The sequence below is a fragment of the Cyprinus carpio genome, chromosome B20 (assembly GCF_018340385.1).
Source record: "Cyprinus carpio isolate SPL01 chromosome B20, ASM1834038v1, whole genome shotgun sequence".
In the NCBI taxonomy this organism is placed as follows: Eukaryota; Metazoa; Chordata; class Actinopteri; order Cypriniformes; family Cyprinidae; genus Cyprinus; species Cyprinus carpio.
Genome location: NC_056616.1, coordinates 17,355,391 through 17,375,432, shown reverse-complemented (window position 1 = coordinate 17,375,432; position 20,042 = coordinate 17,355,391). Strand labels below are relative to the sequence as shown.

The window sequence follows — 20,042 nt, the reverse complement described above, 5'->3', positions numbered from 1 at the left end:
TCTTTCAGATGGGTTTTGCAATATCACCCTGAATAAGTGACTTTTACGGGTCTTTATTTCTATTATGATTTCGACTGTGATTTAACTAATTTTTTTAATTTTGCATCGTGCGGCTAACAGACCATTTTGTCTCGCCTGTAGATGTTATATCTTTATCCTTTTTTTTTGTTCTGGCTCCTTTGGTTTTGGCAAAAACCGATACTTATATATTGGGAGTTATTTTCTTTGTTTTTGTCCCTTGGTGGTAACAAGACCATTTTTGTTTTGGGACTTCCTTTATCTGAAAGATCGTTTTCATTTTGACTTATTAACTTATTTTTTTGTTTTTTCGTTTTGCTTCGTTGCCCTGGTATTATCCACGACTTCCCTGCTTTATTTATAGTCCATGGTATCTGGGGGAGGGGGGTAGGCATGGTGGAAAGCCACAGGGTTGCGTGAATGTGCTTTCAAGTTTCCAGGTACGCGCTTGGAGTATCACTGATGCGAGGTGTCTGTCAGATTGGTTTGGAGCGTTTGTGGCATGTCGAGGGGGTGTGCGAGGGAGCGGCCACTAAATTCAGGTGCGTTTAGGACTTAATGACTGACCCCACGTCAAGGTCAGTCGATGAGGGTATCAGTCATTGCCTTCAGAGCTAATTTAAGCTAGTTTAGATAGGGAAGGAAATATGACGGTGCATACTATGGTATTATCTATCACTACAATGGACCCGAAATGCTGTAGAGGGATCCAGATAAGTGGGTGAGAATGACCTCCACTGAGCCAACAAATGTTAATTGCACGCTAGGTACGTTTCCCTGAAACACACACAACGAAGTTTATCATTTTCCTCATTTTAGTATTTCTAAGTGATAACCCTCACTTGTTGTTCATCACAGATAACTGAACTTTACAAGTAGTGATGTCCCAACTTCTTCAATGTATAAAGCCCACAACCTCATCGAGAACAGTCTTGGACCTGTTTCATGTCATTTGCCATCTTTTTTTAGTTTTCCTTTTTCGCTTTTTTTTTTCCGTCCTCCTCCAGCCCTTCCGACACATCCCATCCAATATTTATTTTTGAACAAAGGCCAAATACACTATTAAAAGCGATCCTACTCTAATCAAAAAGTGTTGAGCGTAAAACGTGGTAAAGAAGATTTTGTTGCGTAATAAGTAGTATATATATAATCATAAGAATCAAAATTGCCCTCTCCCACTTCTCTTTACAACCTCTCGACCTTAGGAGTAAAAGGAAATGTTTAAATAATTGTGAATCGCAAACCAAAATTTCTAAATCTAATCTGTGAATAAAAACGCTTTTCAAAATAAGTAGTCTTTTCCAATACTGTAGATTGGCACTCACCGCTTATCAAATCCACAAAAGGCCAACCACTTCCCTATGGTTTGCACTCTTCGTCTCAGATTAGAGGTGGCTCCCTTTGTCACTTGACATAATTGAACCATACTCATGCGTTCTTTCCCTACAGCACACCTTACAAGATTTGCTTGTCTCTGGAAAATGAGATGCAGTCGAAAAGTAATCCACCATGACCAGACTTGAATAATACATCGTTAACTGCCATCTAGTCTAACGTTATACTGCATTATTCAGCCAGGGTCACAGGTGTTACTCCCTGGTGCAGTGTCGACAACACTTTCACTGTGCCGGTCTCCTGATACATCTCTCACAGAACGCGGAATGGACTCTCCCTTGTCAGACACACCGACCGTTGTCCACACAGCATGGTCCAATTGGTTTGAATGGGTCTGCTGGAGGCGTGCGCGCGCTCACTGTCTGAGATCCCTGTAATAAGCACAGAAGAATAGACCTTCAAACTTAAATGCGGCGCGTAGATCACCAGCCAGTGAAGCAGTTGTGTTTATACTGATAGCATTTCTAGCAGATGTTTTTTGCATTGCAGCAACAACTGTTTTTTTCACCAGTTAACCTATTTATCATGCAACATTCGCATCTACACCATACTATGCCACCTGAATATCTCTACATTTAATAATCATCTAATATGTTTCCATTTACCAGTGCGTTGGAAACTTCCTACGTTTATGTAGTCGACATTCGCATATTGGCATAAGAATAGTGTCTAAATAAAATTGAAACTCGGGTACAGTGTGACCACAATTAACTACCAATTGATTTGTAAAAAAACTATTTCACTTAATTCTTATATATTACGCGTGCAACACACAATCTCCTCCACTCTTTGCATTTCAATAAATCCTGAAGAACGCACATTGTTTTTAAGTCATGTAATTCTATAAAATCAAAGGGTACCATAAAAACCAAATATTGAGTTTAAAAACAAGGGCTGTTAAAAATATTTTATAATCTCACAATTTAAAAATATCGTTAGTAGGTCACACCAACAATATCTTTATAAATAAGCTATTATTATTCATTTGTATTTTAGATGATCTGTTTCACTCTCATACTTTTTATTTCCCCCTTTTTTCTTCCATTATTCCTCCCCGATTCATTATCTTATTTCCATTTCTGGAGGGACATTCTGCATTTCTGTTTTTCCAAACCATTCTCTGTCTGTCCATTTTCTGGCGTGCATGATCCGCATCACCACTTAACCTGTAAATCTATAAAAAAAAGGTACCAAAAAACCAAATATGATTTTAAAACAAGGCTTTACAAAATTGTAAATAATCTCCTCATCAGTAAAAATATCCATTTAGTAGTACTCTAAACAATTATACAAATCTAAAACAAAAAAAAACAAGAAATTTAATTTAAACAGTATAACTGCCAAATAAATCGACTTAAAGGGCCTAGAGGCATATTAAAAAACCTACAATGCACTAAAATACAGACATTGAACCTACTATCATAGTATATAAATAATACTAAAACTTTTCTTATAATCTTAATTCTTAAACGAGTGCAATGGCAGATATACTATAATAAAGAAGCCCATTTAATTATCAAATGCTCGGAGTTTGTCAGTTTTTTGCTTCACCTGTACAGTAAGAGCTTCCCTGGCAAGTGGCATTCATTGGCTCCTGACACACCTTTTCCCGGCGTTCTCAACACATGCCTCCTTTGCAGTCACGGCTACTGCTCGTTCCTGTCACTGGGCGTCAAGGAAAAAAACGCCAAAAAAACAATAGAAACGTTACCCGTGGGAGAAAAATTACATGAATCCTACTCGGCAAGCGGATTCAAACCTGAATAGAGCAATCCGGCACCATTTAGGTCGAAGAACTCACAAAAATTAAAAATGTAGGGTAAGTATATTTTTGGGGTTTTAACTCTTCCTTTAATTCAGCATATCTATGGGCATTTTTCGTGTGTCTTCATGAGGCCCAGCAGTAGCTGTACCCTGCACTGCACACCATTGGGCCGCAGTTTGCAGTTTTGAACGTGCGCAGCGGTCGCTGTTGGAGGTGAAGCAGTCCAGGGTCACACTCCTCGCCTGTCCTCCACCCGTGAGTTTTGGGTGCCACCACATGCGCTGTTCCTCTCCCTGAAGCAGGTGGAAGCCTTGGCCCTCAGACTCCTTTGCTATGGCGATCTTACTGCACTTTGGAAAACAACTATAGGGAACCACAAAAACAAAACCCTTACAAAACTGATCATGTGACATTCTGACAACAATCCACCAAGCTGAACTCACATCACCGAAGGACATACTTTATTGTGTTAGAGTGGTCCCCGCTCACCGCAACTGGGGTACATTACGTATTTGCCCCCCCTGGTCCTCTCTGGGGCGCACAGTACGACACATCATCTAGGTCATGAACAGGGCGCCAAAGTTGGGCCAAGCTCGTGGGTAGGAACCAAGTCTGCTTCCGGTTGGTATATGGTCAGAAAATCAGTTTTAACAAATAACTACATCAAGTACATTTGTTTGGACTTCACTTGCACTTGGTAAGAATGGTTTTCCCCTTAATTTTTGGTGCTGGTTAGTCCAGTGTTGAGGTATATAGCACGGTTGTCTTTTCCTGAAGGTGGACACTCTAAAGAAAGACAAACAACAAAAATGTCTAAGTATGGTGAAAATGTAATTTATTCATCCATAATATGGTATTGGCACTCACTATCAGAGCAAAGCCCTCCAGGAAAGCCTGGTTTGGAAGGAGCCACATAAGCCAAGGCCAAGTGTGCCTTCATCAAAATCCTGATAGGTGAAGAGATGAGCCAAGCACACCTTGGATGCATTGTCTGCAATGTCAGTGCTAAATTGCTGCAGGGGGAAGACAAAAAGACATTTTTACTCCATTTATAGCACAGCTGTTTAATATTGACCTTAATCTGAAGGCCAATCAGGAACCCTAAATTCCCAATTTTATGAATTGGTTTTCTATCTACAAGCAAAATAAGGTATATAAGGACTACAATGTGTCTTTTTATAAAGAAATTGTTTTTTTTTTTCAGCAAGGATGCATTAGATAATTGATAAGAAATGACAGTAAAGACATTAATAATGTTACAAAAGATTTCTATTTTCAAACCATTTTTTTATTATTATTATTGTATTTTGAGCACCAGATCAAAATATTAGAATGATTTCTGAAGGATCATGTGACCCTGCGAATGGGGTAATGGCTGCTGAAAATTCAAAACTAATTTGAAACTATTTCATCTTTAATAATATTTCACAATATTACTGTTTTTATTTCATTTTTAATAAAGTAAATGCAGTGACTGACAAACAATAAAAGAAATGCTCATACTTTTGAATAGTAATGTATCTATTAAAATCACTCAATGGCTTCAGCATTCGCATTTGAGGTATGACCATGAATACTTTATGATGTTCTTTCTCTTTGCTGGTTCTCTGCCGAGCAGGTCACACTGGAAGAGATGGATAGTGAAACAAAATACACAAGTGATCAATAAATTCCTCCCTTTTAAGTAGAAGCACCTCTCATAGTTTCAAATGAGTACAGAACGGAATACAGAGAAGACGCTCTCATTAATTCAGTCAGTCGCTCCTACAGCTCCAGCTCGCTCACCTCCAGGAGCTTCTTGACGTCCCAGACATTTTTGTTCTTCACAGGAGTCCCTTTCATGTTGAAGTGGGCACCTCCTGGCTCTACATGTGTGGGTGTCTTGTTAATTATGATCTGAAGAGACAAATTCATGTTACTGGCTCCAAAATAGCATTTCAGTGGAGCTTTTTACCATGTTCTCCTTAAAGAAGCAAGCTTACCTGCTGAATCTGAACTCCATAACCTTTATACTCCTCATCCCAAGAAGTATTACGGTAAATGTCATCCACAACGATCAATCAGCTCAATCTAAACATATCCAAAGCAAATTTGTAAGACATCAGCTGACAATTTTATACAGCCCTCTCAGATGACAGATTTCAAATGGATATAAAAGGTGGTTCTCAACTCGGGGGGGGCATGGCCCACTAGGAGGCCTCAGCAAACTTTTAAGAGGGTCATAATATTTAAAATGATTTTGCTAGAAATGCTTAATGTTTTTTAGTCTCTAATGATCTTACCAAGGGCTGCATTTATTCAATCAAAAAAAAAAAAGTAATATTCTGAAATATTACAAATTAAAAAACACCTTTTCTATTTTAAAAACATTTTATAATGTAATTTATTACTGTGACGTAAAAAGGTGACATTTAGCAGTCATTACTTCAGTCAAATGATCATTCAGAAATCCTTATTCATTATTATCAATCATTATTATCAATGTTGAAAACAGCTGCTTAATATTTTTGTGGATTCTTTGTTTCCCCAGGATTTTTTTGATGAATATAAAGTTAAAAAGGACAGAATTCATTTGAAATAGAAATATACTTTAGATCAATTAAATGCATCTTTTGACCAGTAATGTATATCAAGCTTTAAAATATTTAATCAAGGTAACAATTGCTATTTGTTGAGTAAAACATTATTGTAAAACACTAATGGCTGAAAAATGTAACTTAAATGATGTAAACGTGTAAACACTGTAGAACATTCAGTTATTGAAAAATAAAGGAAAAATGGAATTTTATCATTTTGAATTATTTATAATGATTTTTATTGAACTATTTTAATATGTTGCCACTACTAGTATCCATAAATAAAGTTTGAAAATGAGCAGCATTGTCATTACAGCAGAGAGGTGCCCTCAAATATTGTCTTTGACAATGGGGTTCGTGGAGTCAAAAAGGTGAGATGGTCCTCACTGCAGAACACAAGATCCAGGGGGTGTGGTTGGATCCAAATCCAATTCCTCCCACCTTACTTATACCAAACTAAACCTACCCGTCTCAGACACTTGATTCCTAAATCCACCCATCTCCAACCCTAAACCTACCCCATCTCCCAGAGCCCCACCTCTAAACCCACCCATCCCACACTCCAAAACCCTACCAAAACTTCCATAGCTCCACCCCTAAACCTACAAATCTTCCCATAGCTCCACCCCTAAACCTACAAATCTTCCATAGCTCCACCCCCTAAACCTACCAATCTTCCATAGCTCCACCCCCAACCCCCACCCATAACCTACCAATCTCCACCCCCTAGATGTGGATCCAGCCACGCCCCCTGGATCTTGTGTTCTGCAGTGAGAGGCTACTGAAAAAGGTTGAGAACCACTGGTCTTACAAGCACTGTCCAATTGAACTGAATGTGACTTTACATCAGAAATATTTTAACACTCAATTTATGCAGAAACCTTTTTGTTTGTGTCAGGAATAAAGCCCACTGACAATATCGAAACTGAAGGCTTTTTACCAGGTAGTTGAGGGTGGTGCTCTCCTCCCCTTCGGCCCCATGTGTCTGAAAAAGCGATAGTCGGCTACAAGCAGCAGAGGGCAGGTGTTCTTTACTGTGGTCCACCGTCTGCCTTCTCTCTCTTAGATGCACTGTGGAAAGAGATGCAGTTGAGAGAAAAAGAAAGTGAAAATAGACAAAGGGTGAGAAGACAAGAAACTTTACACATGGGTGACAAAGCAACTATATTAAGTGTCGTCTCACAGTACAGATTTGGCATCTCACATTAATTACACTGTCTAGATTCAGCTCTGATAAGCAGAAGTGTTAGGTCACCAGATGTGTAATTACTCAAAGACTTACTATCCTCCTCCTCTTCATCTTCATCTAGTGGGCTGGCTGCTCGCACACTTTCTGGAAGCATCTCTCTGGCATCTGCACTGATGTAGCCGCACACTTTGAAGCCGCCAGACGACTCACGTTCCTGATGTCTTCTGAGCGATATACGAGCAGCCGATCGTCACGAGGGGTTTTCGATAAACCTCCACAGTGGCTGAATGGGTTATAAATCAATGTATTGTCTTTGTTGAGGGGCATACACGCAATCAGATTTATGACGTTATAATACCTCAATGTTGTATTCAGCTTCATCAATAAGAATATGAGCAGTGAAGTCATTATCACCAATATGTGCTTGTACTCTGGAATTCTCCTCTCCTAGAATCAAGGGGAAAACAATCAATTTGCTAGATTTTAAACATTTAAAAGTACTATAGATGTGTAAGACACAGAGTTGCAGTTACCAATGACATGGCCTGTGAAGAAGTTTTCTCTCTGGACCTCGACATCTCTTGATCGCCCATTCTCTCCTACCACCACGGCCTTAAAGTCTTTGATGTGAAGAGCTCTGTGTTGGGTTGTCAGGTACAATCCTGAAATGCCTGTGAAATATTTAGGAGAGTGTATCAAATGATTGAACTCTAATCTTGGTAGTGAACTGTGTGTCCCGTTACACGGGGTGATGAGTATTTACCTCTGTAATGCAGTGAAACCAAGAAGTCTTTCCGCATGCATTTGCGACTGGACATCTCTCTTACGAACCGAATGCTGTTGAAGACTGGACGCTGAAGAACATCAAATTCTGACAGCAATAAGCTGAGCTGTTCTGCAATAGTCACAGGGAACAACTTTATATATATGTCATTAAATGAGCATAAATATTTTTTTTAAAGTGAAGTTTTAAAAGCAGTGTTTTTAAAGGAGGACTAGTGGCATTTGTCTCTTTTTTCTCTCTCCGTTAATGCTCCAGAACGAGTTTTCTCAACTATGGCCACAGAATAGAAAATAAAAAACAGATAATTGTGGTCCCTTTTTATCTCACAATTCCTGACTTTATTTCTAGCAATTGCAAGTTTATATCTGACAATTCGGACCTTCTCAGAATACAATAACATTATTTTTTCACAATTGTGAGTTCATATCCACCTTGCTATTTATTTTTCTTAAAAAATGCATCTTTATATAACACAATTCTAAAACATTTTCTCTGAATTCCTTGAAAGTTTAAATCTAATATTTCTTACTTTTTCTCTAAATTCTGAGCAAACAGTGACCACTAGCCACAGTGAAGGTCAAGTTCTGTTTATATTGTTGTTTATAATACCATTTATTATATATCATATAACTAAAAGTGTGATATTTTGGTGAAAAGTAACATCTTGTAGGAAAAAATGCTCTTGCAGTTTAGTTTCTCCATAAACAGTTTTGAGCGAAGTCATTAAATTCGAAAACAAAAACATGAAGATCTGATATTTAAAATACAGTAAGGGATTAAAAAAAAACGCACTATGGTTATCTCGTCGTCAACAAAACAACAATCATTCAAATTAAATGTATCCATAATGTTTTCAAAGTATTCCCATTCACAATAACTCACCGTACTCGTTTGTCCAGGACATCCCTAATGGGTCTCCTCGAACATTCCGTCAAGAAAAAAGACGCCAGAAACAAAACGATGCGTTTCATGGCGAGTACGTTAATGTGCAATACAGTACTTCACACAGCAGCAGCATTTAATCCCATGGATTAGCAGTCTGCTTGAGATCAACATCTGGACATGGCCAAACAAATGTACACGCTCACATCTGGCTGGATAAAACAAAGCCACAAAGTATCAAATGAGTATCAATGAAGAACAAAAAACGCTCACTTCAAGACGCTCTCGTCCATATCGCTTGATGTTATAAAGAAAATTGTTTTACTCAAATCCAAATCATGCATGCCAACATCGAACTGTAGTGAAATAATACCCGGAAGTATTTAAATGTGGGATGGAATGGATCAGATTCACCGCGCGCCAGGAAATCACTAGAAACTTTATCTAGAGATCGATGTTTGAATGCGTTTTCAAAAGACTGGTTTAAATTCACGAGTGACAGTAAGTACATGTGGTGTTTCATATGGGTTTTAGTCAGTGTATCCGCGGTGTGAGGTTACGGAAGAGGATAAACTCTCGGGCTGTGGTTCAAAATCTAGTGAGCTGCCTAGATAGACAGCATTTGCTCAGAGTCGCAAGAGTGTGATCGTGTGGTAAGGTAGAGAGCACACTTGGTTTTGAGAACAAGTCTCAGTCTAGTCCAGACTCTATTTTTTAAATTCTTACCTCAGACCCCATGAAATTCAGACCAGCGTCTAGCTCGTTTAGAGGTACGGTATAACATGCAGCCGTAAATCTTTTATTTCAGGAGATAGTATCACAAACTTTATTATCATAAGTAGTAATTATTTTCAAAGAGCTGTTAACCATCTATACTGATGGCGTCGAGAAAGAAAACAAAAACACCCGAATTGTGGTGTACTGTTTGTATTTCCCTGTCATTATATCTGATTTTATTTAAAGAAAATAAAAATTTTATGGCTGTTAATCCACGTTTATTAGTTGTTAGGTCGCCAATATGTAAGTGTAGCCTACTCGTAAACGCGTGACATTTTTATTCAGATTTTCTTTTTCTCCGGAAAATTGGCCAAAACACTGATGACTCATCCTGCCCCACTCAATCATTTAAACCAATCACTTTCCTTCTAGAATAACACCATTTGGTTTTAGACACTGTAAGTGATGTAAACAAAATATTACTGGCCAAAAAACAATAAGGGAAGGAACTAAATGTCCTATTTCGATGGGAAATGTCAATAAAAACCCAGTCAAATGTATCATTAACTCACAAAAAAAGTCACCAGGACAGGCCGAGAGAAAACAATGAAACACATTTCAAGACAAAACTGTATGGTTTATAAAATGGTCATTTTAATTCAGTTTACATAGCTGTTATGTAGGGCTTGTACATTTTCACAAGGCTTTGGGGGGGGACTACAGTCAATGATTAGCAAAACACAATGTGTCCAAATAACTATGTGACATCACTTGACAAATTAACCATCCTCTCAACATGTGCATAAACCTGCAAATGAAAAGTACTTAACCAAACTGTGGAACAAGTAATGCATTATTGGTTCCCATTCCAGTGTATATTGAAAAATGGGCATGCATGATATTTTTTCCTTTTTTTTTTTCTTTTTTTCTTTTTCTCCTCTTTATAATCATCACAAGCCATCGCAAGGTAACACATTATAGTGAAAACCATAACCAGCCAGGAGCGTTTCGTGACCTTCATGATGAAGACATGATTCAAATGGTCTATGAAAAGTGCATACTTGGCTGAACAAAGCTAGCTGACTTGGTACATCAGACCAACAGCCTTCCTGCTATCAATACTAAAGCAAAGGCCCATTTGGGCCAACACTATGACGGTCAACAAGACTTTTATCTCATTCAAGTGTACGTTGATCTCCCTAGAGGAGACATATAATGGAAGGTGATTTGCAGAACAGGAACTAGCCATGCTTGAGGCAAAACGCTTTGCATTTTGTGACCGACACTTCCAATGTTTCAGTTCACCAGAATATACACACTAGTCACTTTGTCACAGTTAAAGGACAACTGATTTTATGTGAGGCTAATACTTTTCTACAGCATTACACTGCTGCACATATAGAAGGCCAAAGGACAAAAACATGAAACTGAGGAGTGGAAAATGTTACTTTAACTTAATATTTACTTTCATTACGACCACAAGCCAGGTGGAGGAAAACAGAGAAAGTAAAAAAAAAAAAAAAAAAAGAAAACTGATTTGGAATTCCCACACTCACAGCTCACTGGTAATGATCATGGGCTTACATGGCTATAGTAAATTATAAGTGAAGCAACTAAGGAATGAAGAAGTGTAAAAAGTTGTCTTTTTTTCCAGGATTCTTTTTCTTTCATTTGTTTGACTGATGTGGGTGTTTAGTTCTCTTCCTCCGTCTCCTTCCTTCACCCCTCATCGGCAGCGTTGTCAGAGGTCCATAACTAATAAAATAAAAAATAAAAAAAACAGGACAAAAAGCTGTGCTTGAATACTGAACATTTATATTTTGAATACTCAGTAAAAATGAATGTAATATAAACTTATCAAACACCACATTCCATAGTCTCAGAGATGATTTATTTTTGGGTTTTTTCTGTAGGTCAGTATAACCTCCTTTGTAACTCCACTGTGAGGTTGTCTCTAAGCAGCTGCATGATAAGTGTGCTGTCTTTGTAACGAGTCTTCATTCAGTGTATCCAGCTCTGCAATGGCTTCATCAAAGGCCTGCAAGCACAAGGCCAACAAGAAAACTGAAGTATGTGAAGAACCACAAAAGTCAAGCCTCTGGAATGCGACCATGTGTCTGATGAAATTCAAAGCTTGAGGAAAAGCTAAAATCCAGAAGGACCAAGTGGGTAAAATTTTCCACAGGAATTGTCCCTGTGTTAAAGGTCTAATTGAAGTTGAAGTGAGTATTTCCACTACTACCAACACCTAAAAGAATGAAAAAAATGAGTCCCAACCCTGTCTGCTTTTGTTTCGAGTAAAATCCCTGCTCAATGGCTTTTTACAGATAGTTCCTCCTCAAACTCATATTACTGGTCAAGCTAAAAGCTGAAAGCATTTTTCAAAATTATAGACTTTAATTTAACATGAAAATTTCTGCAATTACTCACCCTCATATCTTTCAAATATCTTGAAAAAGGATATTATAATGAAACCGGAGCGGTTCTGTTCCTCAAAAGGTTACAATCACTTCCTAAAATTACGGATTTAATTTCGGCTTTTGTGTTGTGTGATCTATACAGTGCTAGTATGGAAAAGTAAAGACAAAAATTGCTTGCTATTTTTTTTTTGCTGTGGAGTCAAGACATTTGCAAATATGATCAAAAGATGAAATATGAGACAAAACTACAGAATGTCACATTTTATTATTAGCCATTTAAACACATACATGTTTTACCAAATAAAAAGGACAGCACTTTTAGAGTTCATCCCACTATTTGATGTGAGTATAAGTATTGGGACCCCCAGTTGAACTGAAGGCAGATGAAAAAGATTAAAAAGCTATTATTTTGTTGCAGATTCACTTTGCGTGCATCACAGCAGTGAGTCTGCGACCCATAGACATCACCAGGCTTGGATCATAATCCTTTTGAAATAGGCTTTCCTCAGCCTTTAAGGCAGCCAATTCCAACTGCCCTGTTCCAGAGACAGCCATGCATGCCCATGTCATGACACACACCTCCACCATGCTTTACAGATTAGGTCATATGCTTGGGATCATTTGCAGTCCCAGATTTCCCTTTTTCTCCACACTTTTGCTTTCCCTTTCATCACTTAGATTAAAAAGGTTCAATCATGGTCTACTCATCTTTCCATAAAACTCTTTTACCAAAACTCTGCTGGCTTTTGCGAACTCTAATCTCCTTGCCTTTCTATTTTTGGTGCTGGTCAGAGGTTTGCATCTTGCTGTGTAGCATCTGTAATTCTGTGTCAAAGTCTCCTGTGGACAGTAGATTGTCAGAGCAGGTCATTGTTGGTTGCCTCCAGTGTCTCCAGTGGTCTCCAAACTCTTGATTTCTCTCCATGCCCTTTGTTTTTGCTGTAGCTCTAATTGACTTCCTCTTTTCTTTTAGCATCCAAATTGCTTGCTTTTCTCTCTGAGTCAAGTCCCTCGTCTTCATCCTGGTTTGTGTGTGTCATCATCGATTGCAAGACTCAGAATGTGGAAGCAATGGATATAACTAATACGACACATTCGCTGCTTTTAATATCTGAAGAATTAAAGCAGCAGGACACAGCTTATCACTCAGAAAGATCTGAGGCAACTGTTCCAATACTTATGCTCACATCAAATAGTGGGATGAACTCTAAAAGAGCTGATCTTAGCATGTAAAACATTTATATGTTAAAACACCCAATAATAAATTAATAAACCACATGATTCATATGGATTAATTTAATGATGCTTGATACATTTTTGGATCTTCTAAGTTTTGGTTACCTGGATTGTCAATGGGAAGACAGCAATCTCTAAGGTTTCCTTAAAAGTATCTTAATTTGTGTTTCTAAGACTAACTAGTGCTGGGCGGTATGACCAAAAAAATTTATATCACGGTACTTTTCAAAATTATACCGGTGTTCCCATGGTATATGGCAGTATTTTTTTTCATGCATGACTGGGTTTAACCACATTTTCTACTGATTGACGAGAGGAATACTGCAGTAGATTGACTTAAAGAAAACTGTAATTTTAAACTCAAGATATTGTTTGTCATTTAGATTTTCCTATAAAAAGTAAAAAATTAAATAAATAAATAATAATAATAATAATAATACTGATAAGATAACAGTACTACTAAGAATTGGTACTGCTTATATTGCACTTAGGATTAATGAGCCGCTTCTTGATTCATGAATATTAATCACGTTGTGTGCGTTCACTCGAACTGATTTGCTGAAATAAAAAAAAGGGACGATATTAGGTGAGCGCCAGCCAATAAGATTGCCGTTTGCACATTAGTTTTTCCGCCCACTACCAGGAGAACTGGGCAGTTCTTAAAACTGAAAAATTCCAAAGGAACGCTGTTATTTTGACAGGAAATTACAACAAAGAATATGGTTTTACATGTAGTGTGTCAATTCTGCATGTTAGTAAGACTCTCTCTCTTCTCTTTCTCTTTGCCCATGTGGAGAGTTTGGGGATGCTCCGTCTCAATCGGAGCAGTTAACTAATCGTAATGATACCAAACAACAGAGGACTTTTTGGACAAAAAATGGCTTGCGACAAGCTGCGAATCGGAGCCACACCCCTTGATCGTTCTGGGGTGCAAATCGGGCTTAAATCACCCTTAAAATCCTCTATTGTGTGGCCAGCTTAACACAGACAGCTCACCACAGCACAACAGTGAAAAGGGACCCCTCTCAACCAGTGTTGCGCCGCGTTCCAAACATTGTTTAAAGTGACATACACGGTAATTGCGGTATAATAAAAAATCTATCACAAAAATTCATTCATTATGAACTGGTATACCGGCCCAGCACTAAGACTAACCAAAAAACTTATGGGTATGGAATGAGGCATGATTTTCATTTTTGGGTGGACCCTTATCCTTTTAAGGCATGAGGACACACAGTGTCAGAAATGTGTAAAGCAATTAAACTAATAAGTTAGGTAAATAGCAACAGTGTAGTGGTGCTGTCATCTAAAGACCTACTTGTTGGGCCAGAGCGCAGGCCTGCTCAGGATAGAGTTGAGGATCTCATAGTAGAAGACAGAGAAGTTGAGGCCAGTCCGAGACGGATGGGGTGTGTGGGCTGCATTTCCTTCTTACTGATGTCAAAAGCATCCTGGTAGGCGCCTTGAGAGTTGGTTATCGTGTCTGTAGTGACACAAAAAATAAATAAAAATGACAAGTTATATGACACAATTTCAGTGATTGTTAAAATATTATCTTCCAGCAATGAGCCAGTGTTTTTGTCTCAAAAACAAAACTCTAGGAATGTGGACATCTTAATCCTTTTACTGGACTAAAAGTTCCCCTTTGTCAATCTAAGACAATATTAAAAAAGATGATGTCGAGTTTAATGTTTAAGTATGGTTAGTATGAATATATGGTAGAAGCATGAAAATACATAACATTGGTCAATCACAGAATGCCTTAACACAGTAGCTAAAAGCATAACAGGCACTCATTTTAAATCAGAGAACGTAAACCCTAAGGTCTTTGACTAAAGGTTGATGTGGTTGAAATATCCTCCAGTGTTTAGATGCAGGGAAATGTATTGTGAGGCATATTCTATCTGGTTCTCGCATGACTGCTCCTGTTCTGCCCTGCCAGAAGGGGAATAAATGCCCCAGAAGACTATCTTCCAGAAGGACAAGCAGCTGATTTAAGGAGGGTGCAGAAAACAACTCCAGGGCACCTACAAACTCGACACAGAACCCAGACTCATTCATCCTGATTAGAAGTCCAAAGATCCATTTGGCCTAGAGCAAAGCACAAGATGCAGCACAAACAAGGTCTCTCAAACACAGACCAAATTTGAGTAATTCACATCTGAGATGGAAACATTTGTGCTACTAAAACATGAGAAACAACATTGCATATACAGCTCTTTTTATTCATAGCAAGAGAAAAATCACACTTACCCTTCCTGTCATCTCCTGAGGCAACCTCTGCAAGATATCTGTAATGTAGTCACCCTTCATCTTTAAATAAAGACTTGTGCTCTCAGGATTTTTGTTGAGTTCTTGATCAAATATTTGCCCAGCAGTCCCTAAGGGTGGTGAGAGAGAGGAAAAGTTGTAAGGACAGACAGAAAAGAAAGCTTGTTTATATACCATAATCAAAACTGCAATTAATTAAGGTGTGAACCGGATGCAGTATTAGGCTTTATAAACATGAAATATTAACTGAAAAAAGCAAGCATAAAGTTTCTTGCATTTTATACTAAAAACCCAAATTCTCCTCCACTGAAAGTTTAAAGCTACTAGACTGACTGATATTCAGCATCTTCCCCAGTTTACCACATTCTGGTCGTTGGTGGTTCAGTAGGGCTGTTAGACCAAACCATGCAAACCTAAATAACACAACTGAAAAGCACTGAACGGTGCAGACTTCCTGTTGTGACAGCCCAGCCCTTTCAATGCTCAGTCTGTCCATTTGAGATCTGCTGTGCCAATCGTGTACATTTTCCCAGTGTCAAGAAAAAAAATAAAGGAAAGGAAAAGAGCAAAAATTAATTCGGAGGAAACTAAAATGAGAAGAAATTTAAAAAAAAAAAAGAATAGAAGAGACTGAGACATGAAAAAATGACATCATCGCATTTAATCTTTAAGAGGCCAGTCATGGTACTCTGGCCTCACATGACCCTGCGATTGCACAGTCTGAGCAGCAGCAGGCCACATCACATGTGCTTCCTAATGCCCGATTTAGCAGCACGCCTGAAGCACTGCAACACACCACTCATGACAACACAGACAAGGATGTGTCAGAACAGAACGCTTTCTATATTTCTTCCAGGTTTTTACAAAGCATAAAGCATTTTAAGTATGTGATCTGAAGAGTAACTGAACACTGATGAAATAAAGGTCACTTTGGGTTAAGGTATTAAACGATCTGCAAGTTTTCGGGACTTAGGAAGACTTGCAATCCTTTTTCTTTTAGATCTGAGTGCTGCTTTTATCACCGTTTGATCATGATATTCCTACTCGACCGCTTCAGACCTGGGCCGTCTATCAGGTCCTGTATTAGACTAATTCGGATTCTACTTAAGCAACAGGGAATACTGTGTTAAACTGGGTACCTACACCTCTAGGCGTTACCGCAATTCTTTGTGGTGTTCCTCCAGGTCCGCTTTTGGGTCCTCTTTTATTTAACCTATACATGCTTCCTTTAGCTGGTGTAATTAAACAGTATAATATTTCCTTTCACCAGTATGCAGATTACACACAACTCTTACCCTTTTCACTTGCGATGCCCATATTCAATTCCCCCTACTTGACTGCCTAGAAAGCATTAAAACAAATAAATAAAATAAAATAAAATAAATAAAAAATAAAAAAGTGGGGGAAGTCGTGGCCTAATGGTTAGAGAGTTTGACTCCCTACCCTAAGGTTGTGGGTTCGAGTACTCAGCGCCGGCAATACCAACGACTGAGGTGCCCTTGAGCAAGGCACAGAAACCCCCAACTGACTCCCCGGGCGCCGCAGCCGCATAAATGGCTGGTGCCCCACTGCTCCAGGTGTGTGTTCATGGTGTGTGTTGCACTTCAGATGGGGCTTAAATGCAGAGCACGAATTCTGAGTATGGGTCACCATACTTGCTGTATGTCACCTCACTTGTGTTTTTTTTTTAATATTGTGGATGTCCTCAGAAACTTTTAGCTAAACCAATATAATACAGAGATACTGTTATCAGTAATGACCTCAGAGAGAATCTATTGCTCCACATCTTGACTCTCTCTCTATCACTAAAAGCCATAATCAGCAGATTAGGATTACGCATTTTGCCAGCAGATGATCTCACCTCAGAAACATCTCCAAAGTACTGACAGTCGCTTCCCCTCTGACAGTGAAAACTTGTTCATGGCATTTATTATGTCTAGATTCTGGCTACTGCAACGGTAAAGCTTTTTGCTGGCTGTCAAAGAACTCTATTAAACACTCACAGCAGTTCTGAATGCAGCTGCGCATCAAATGCCAACCGCTTCTAAAATTATTAGAAATCACATTACTCCAAATACCCAGATCCCTCTCATTGGCCGCCTGTATCATTCAGAGATTGAATCTCAACATCCCTTCTTATTTAAAAAAAGTTTTTAAATCGTCCCGGGAACTGCCCCTGTTATACCTTTCTAATTTGTTAAATAAATATACGCAAGATTGCTCCGAACATCAAACAGTAATTTGTTGGTTGTGCCTAAGACTCCGCTAAACTTGGGGAGTCGTCCTTAGTTATTTCGGTCCCAGCTATGGATTCTCTTCCTGACACCATTGTGTACTTATGTGGGTTTTTGTGACCGAAGAAAGGGAAACCAACATCAGAAAATCTTTGTTAAACCAGAAACAGCTACTTGTATCCGAACCTAGAGACCTAGAAGAGAGAGTCCTCTTAGATGGCTCATATTGCCTAATGTTCCTGTTTCCACTTATTAACTATTAAAATACATATTCAGACGCTTGTTTTGCTTAAAAGTAGTGTAGAAAACATAATTTTCCAGATTCTTGATGATAGTTAAAAAAGTTCTAGCCTTTTTTGAAGAGTAATTTTTTAAAAAACTTATGAATGTTCTTTAACTGGCTCTTGCACATTTACTGTAATCCTTGGATGCTAAATAGAAGTGTAAATAGAAAACAAATATAGTGTGTTATTATGCCGACTACCACATTTCAGATATTCATGCCATGAAGCCACTCATTCATTCCGGCAGGTAAGTCCTACATGACCCAAAAAAAAAAGCTTAATTGTAACATTCTGGAGGATACAACCAGAAACTAATTCACGGTCATTTGTGTTCATCCCTAATGAAAGTTGTTTAAACATCAGTGTACACGGCCTGCTGTTACAGCACCTAAGTTGAAATTGACTAAATGTTCAGCAAAGCAAGCATGACATTTAACCCAACTTTAACAAATTAATCATTGGTCTACACATAATCAGCACAGCTCTAATGTCTAATGAATCCAAGGATGACTTTCTCATGTGCCATCCAGTATCCCCTCAGTACGCACCCTCATGAAAGGAAAAGTGAACAGGATTTGATAATGAAGCCGAACATTTACGCAATGATGACACTAGCCCAAACTGAGGAAGCAAAAGAGAATCCCCTGCAAAGTGTAGTCCTGTAAGGTTTGGAATGTATCGTTATGATCAATGTGTGGAAGGTCTAAATGGAAAATTCTAGTTTTTTAATACTACACATGACTGTAACCCAAGCATGAATTACAGCAAAAAAGTTACCTAAATGGAAACCAGTAGAAAGTCATTTTCTAAGGTTAAGTGCTTTCACGTCAAAATGGTAAAAGGTCATGTTCTGGTTATTTGTAGGGCTTGAACCAGCACAACATAAGGGTTGTAGCAACTACCCCATAAAACACACTAAAATAGAAAACCAGCCCCTCTGTTCTGATGGTCTTATTCAAGACCAATTTTATTTTTAGCATTAGTTGTATAAGCTTTGATTTCGGTAATAAATAGTACTTTTTAAATAGGTTGTGGTCTTAGTTAACACTAACAACACTGGATACAATATGTAGCTTCTGAATGGGTATCACGCGGGGAGAAAAGATTATTTTGCTGTCATGTGGTGTATTACAGAATCTACCATCAGTAAAGCAAAACTGGCACACGTGCAACAACTGAACCATTCAAACCTTGACCCCTTGTTAGGCAATGAGAGGCTTCATAGAAGTCAGCCCCTTTAAAAACAACACACCAATGGGACATCCGCCCTGTGTGTCATGCACTTTTGACCTTCCGTCTTCACACACTATCTCCTTTCTTTGTCTGACAGAACCATCTCTTTTAAAAGCCCGCCCTCCCCTTTTTGTTCAGCATAAGAGGATGCTAGAAAACATTAGCTGACATGATGCGTTCCATTTCTTACGCAGGCACACAGTCACTCCCCCTAGTCCAGGCCGGGCCCGCCTCATAGTAAGGATACCCCCTCCATGCAGACGGATTATCTTACCACAAATCCTGAACAAACAAACTGCATGCACGTTAAAAACAGCAACGTACAAAACCATCACTGCGAGGCAATGCATAGCCACGGAAACTGTCTAAATGGCTGGTGTTAGTATGATGTCACTTGTTTCGAATCAAATACTTTTCTATTCTGCAGCATGTGACAACCATAAAAGCTCCTTTATTAGACCTGTGAGGGAAAGACGCAGGTACTGTGAGCTGGCGGTCCACCACAGAGCTCAGCGTGATCACCAGCTAAAACCCTTCATGACAGAGAAAGCTGCTGGATTTATAGGCTCCTTTCTCAAACTGACAAAGCTTTTTAATATGCAGCACATCTTGAGTTAAAGCCAAACAAAGTTATAGATTGCACTACAACATAATACGTATCTGCCACTATGATGGGCAGGGTTGTTTTTCCAAGTTGCCCTAACTTTTCATCTGTCAACAATTTAGTGTAATGCTCAGTGCCTCTAATGAAACAGAACTTTTTGAATATTTTTATACTCACCAAATGCCCTGATGGCAATTTCTTTTTTTTTTTTTTTTTTTTGGTTCTGCTCTTGCCATATGGAAAGACAATAAACACTGAGCTCTGTGATCTGGTCACCTGATAATATGAAAACAATATCCATGGAATTATTTTGACAAAACCCGGAATTACTCTCTACAAAAACCTCTCTAATTTTCTCTCAAAGTTTTTTATGTTCTTCTACTCCAAAGTATCTCTAACGTATGCCATGCAACTATTTCAGATTATTTGTTTTT

At 38.5% G+C, this 20,042-nt stretch overlaps 1 pseudogene; it reads right to left on the bottom strand.

Annotated features, from left to right (window-relative positions):
- Positions 1 to 1,665: 1,665 nt before the first annotated feature.
- Positions 1,666 to 8,970, bottom strand: LOC122140955 (annotated as a pseudogene).
- Positions 8,971 to 20,042: the final 11,072 nt, after the last annotated feature.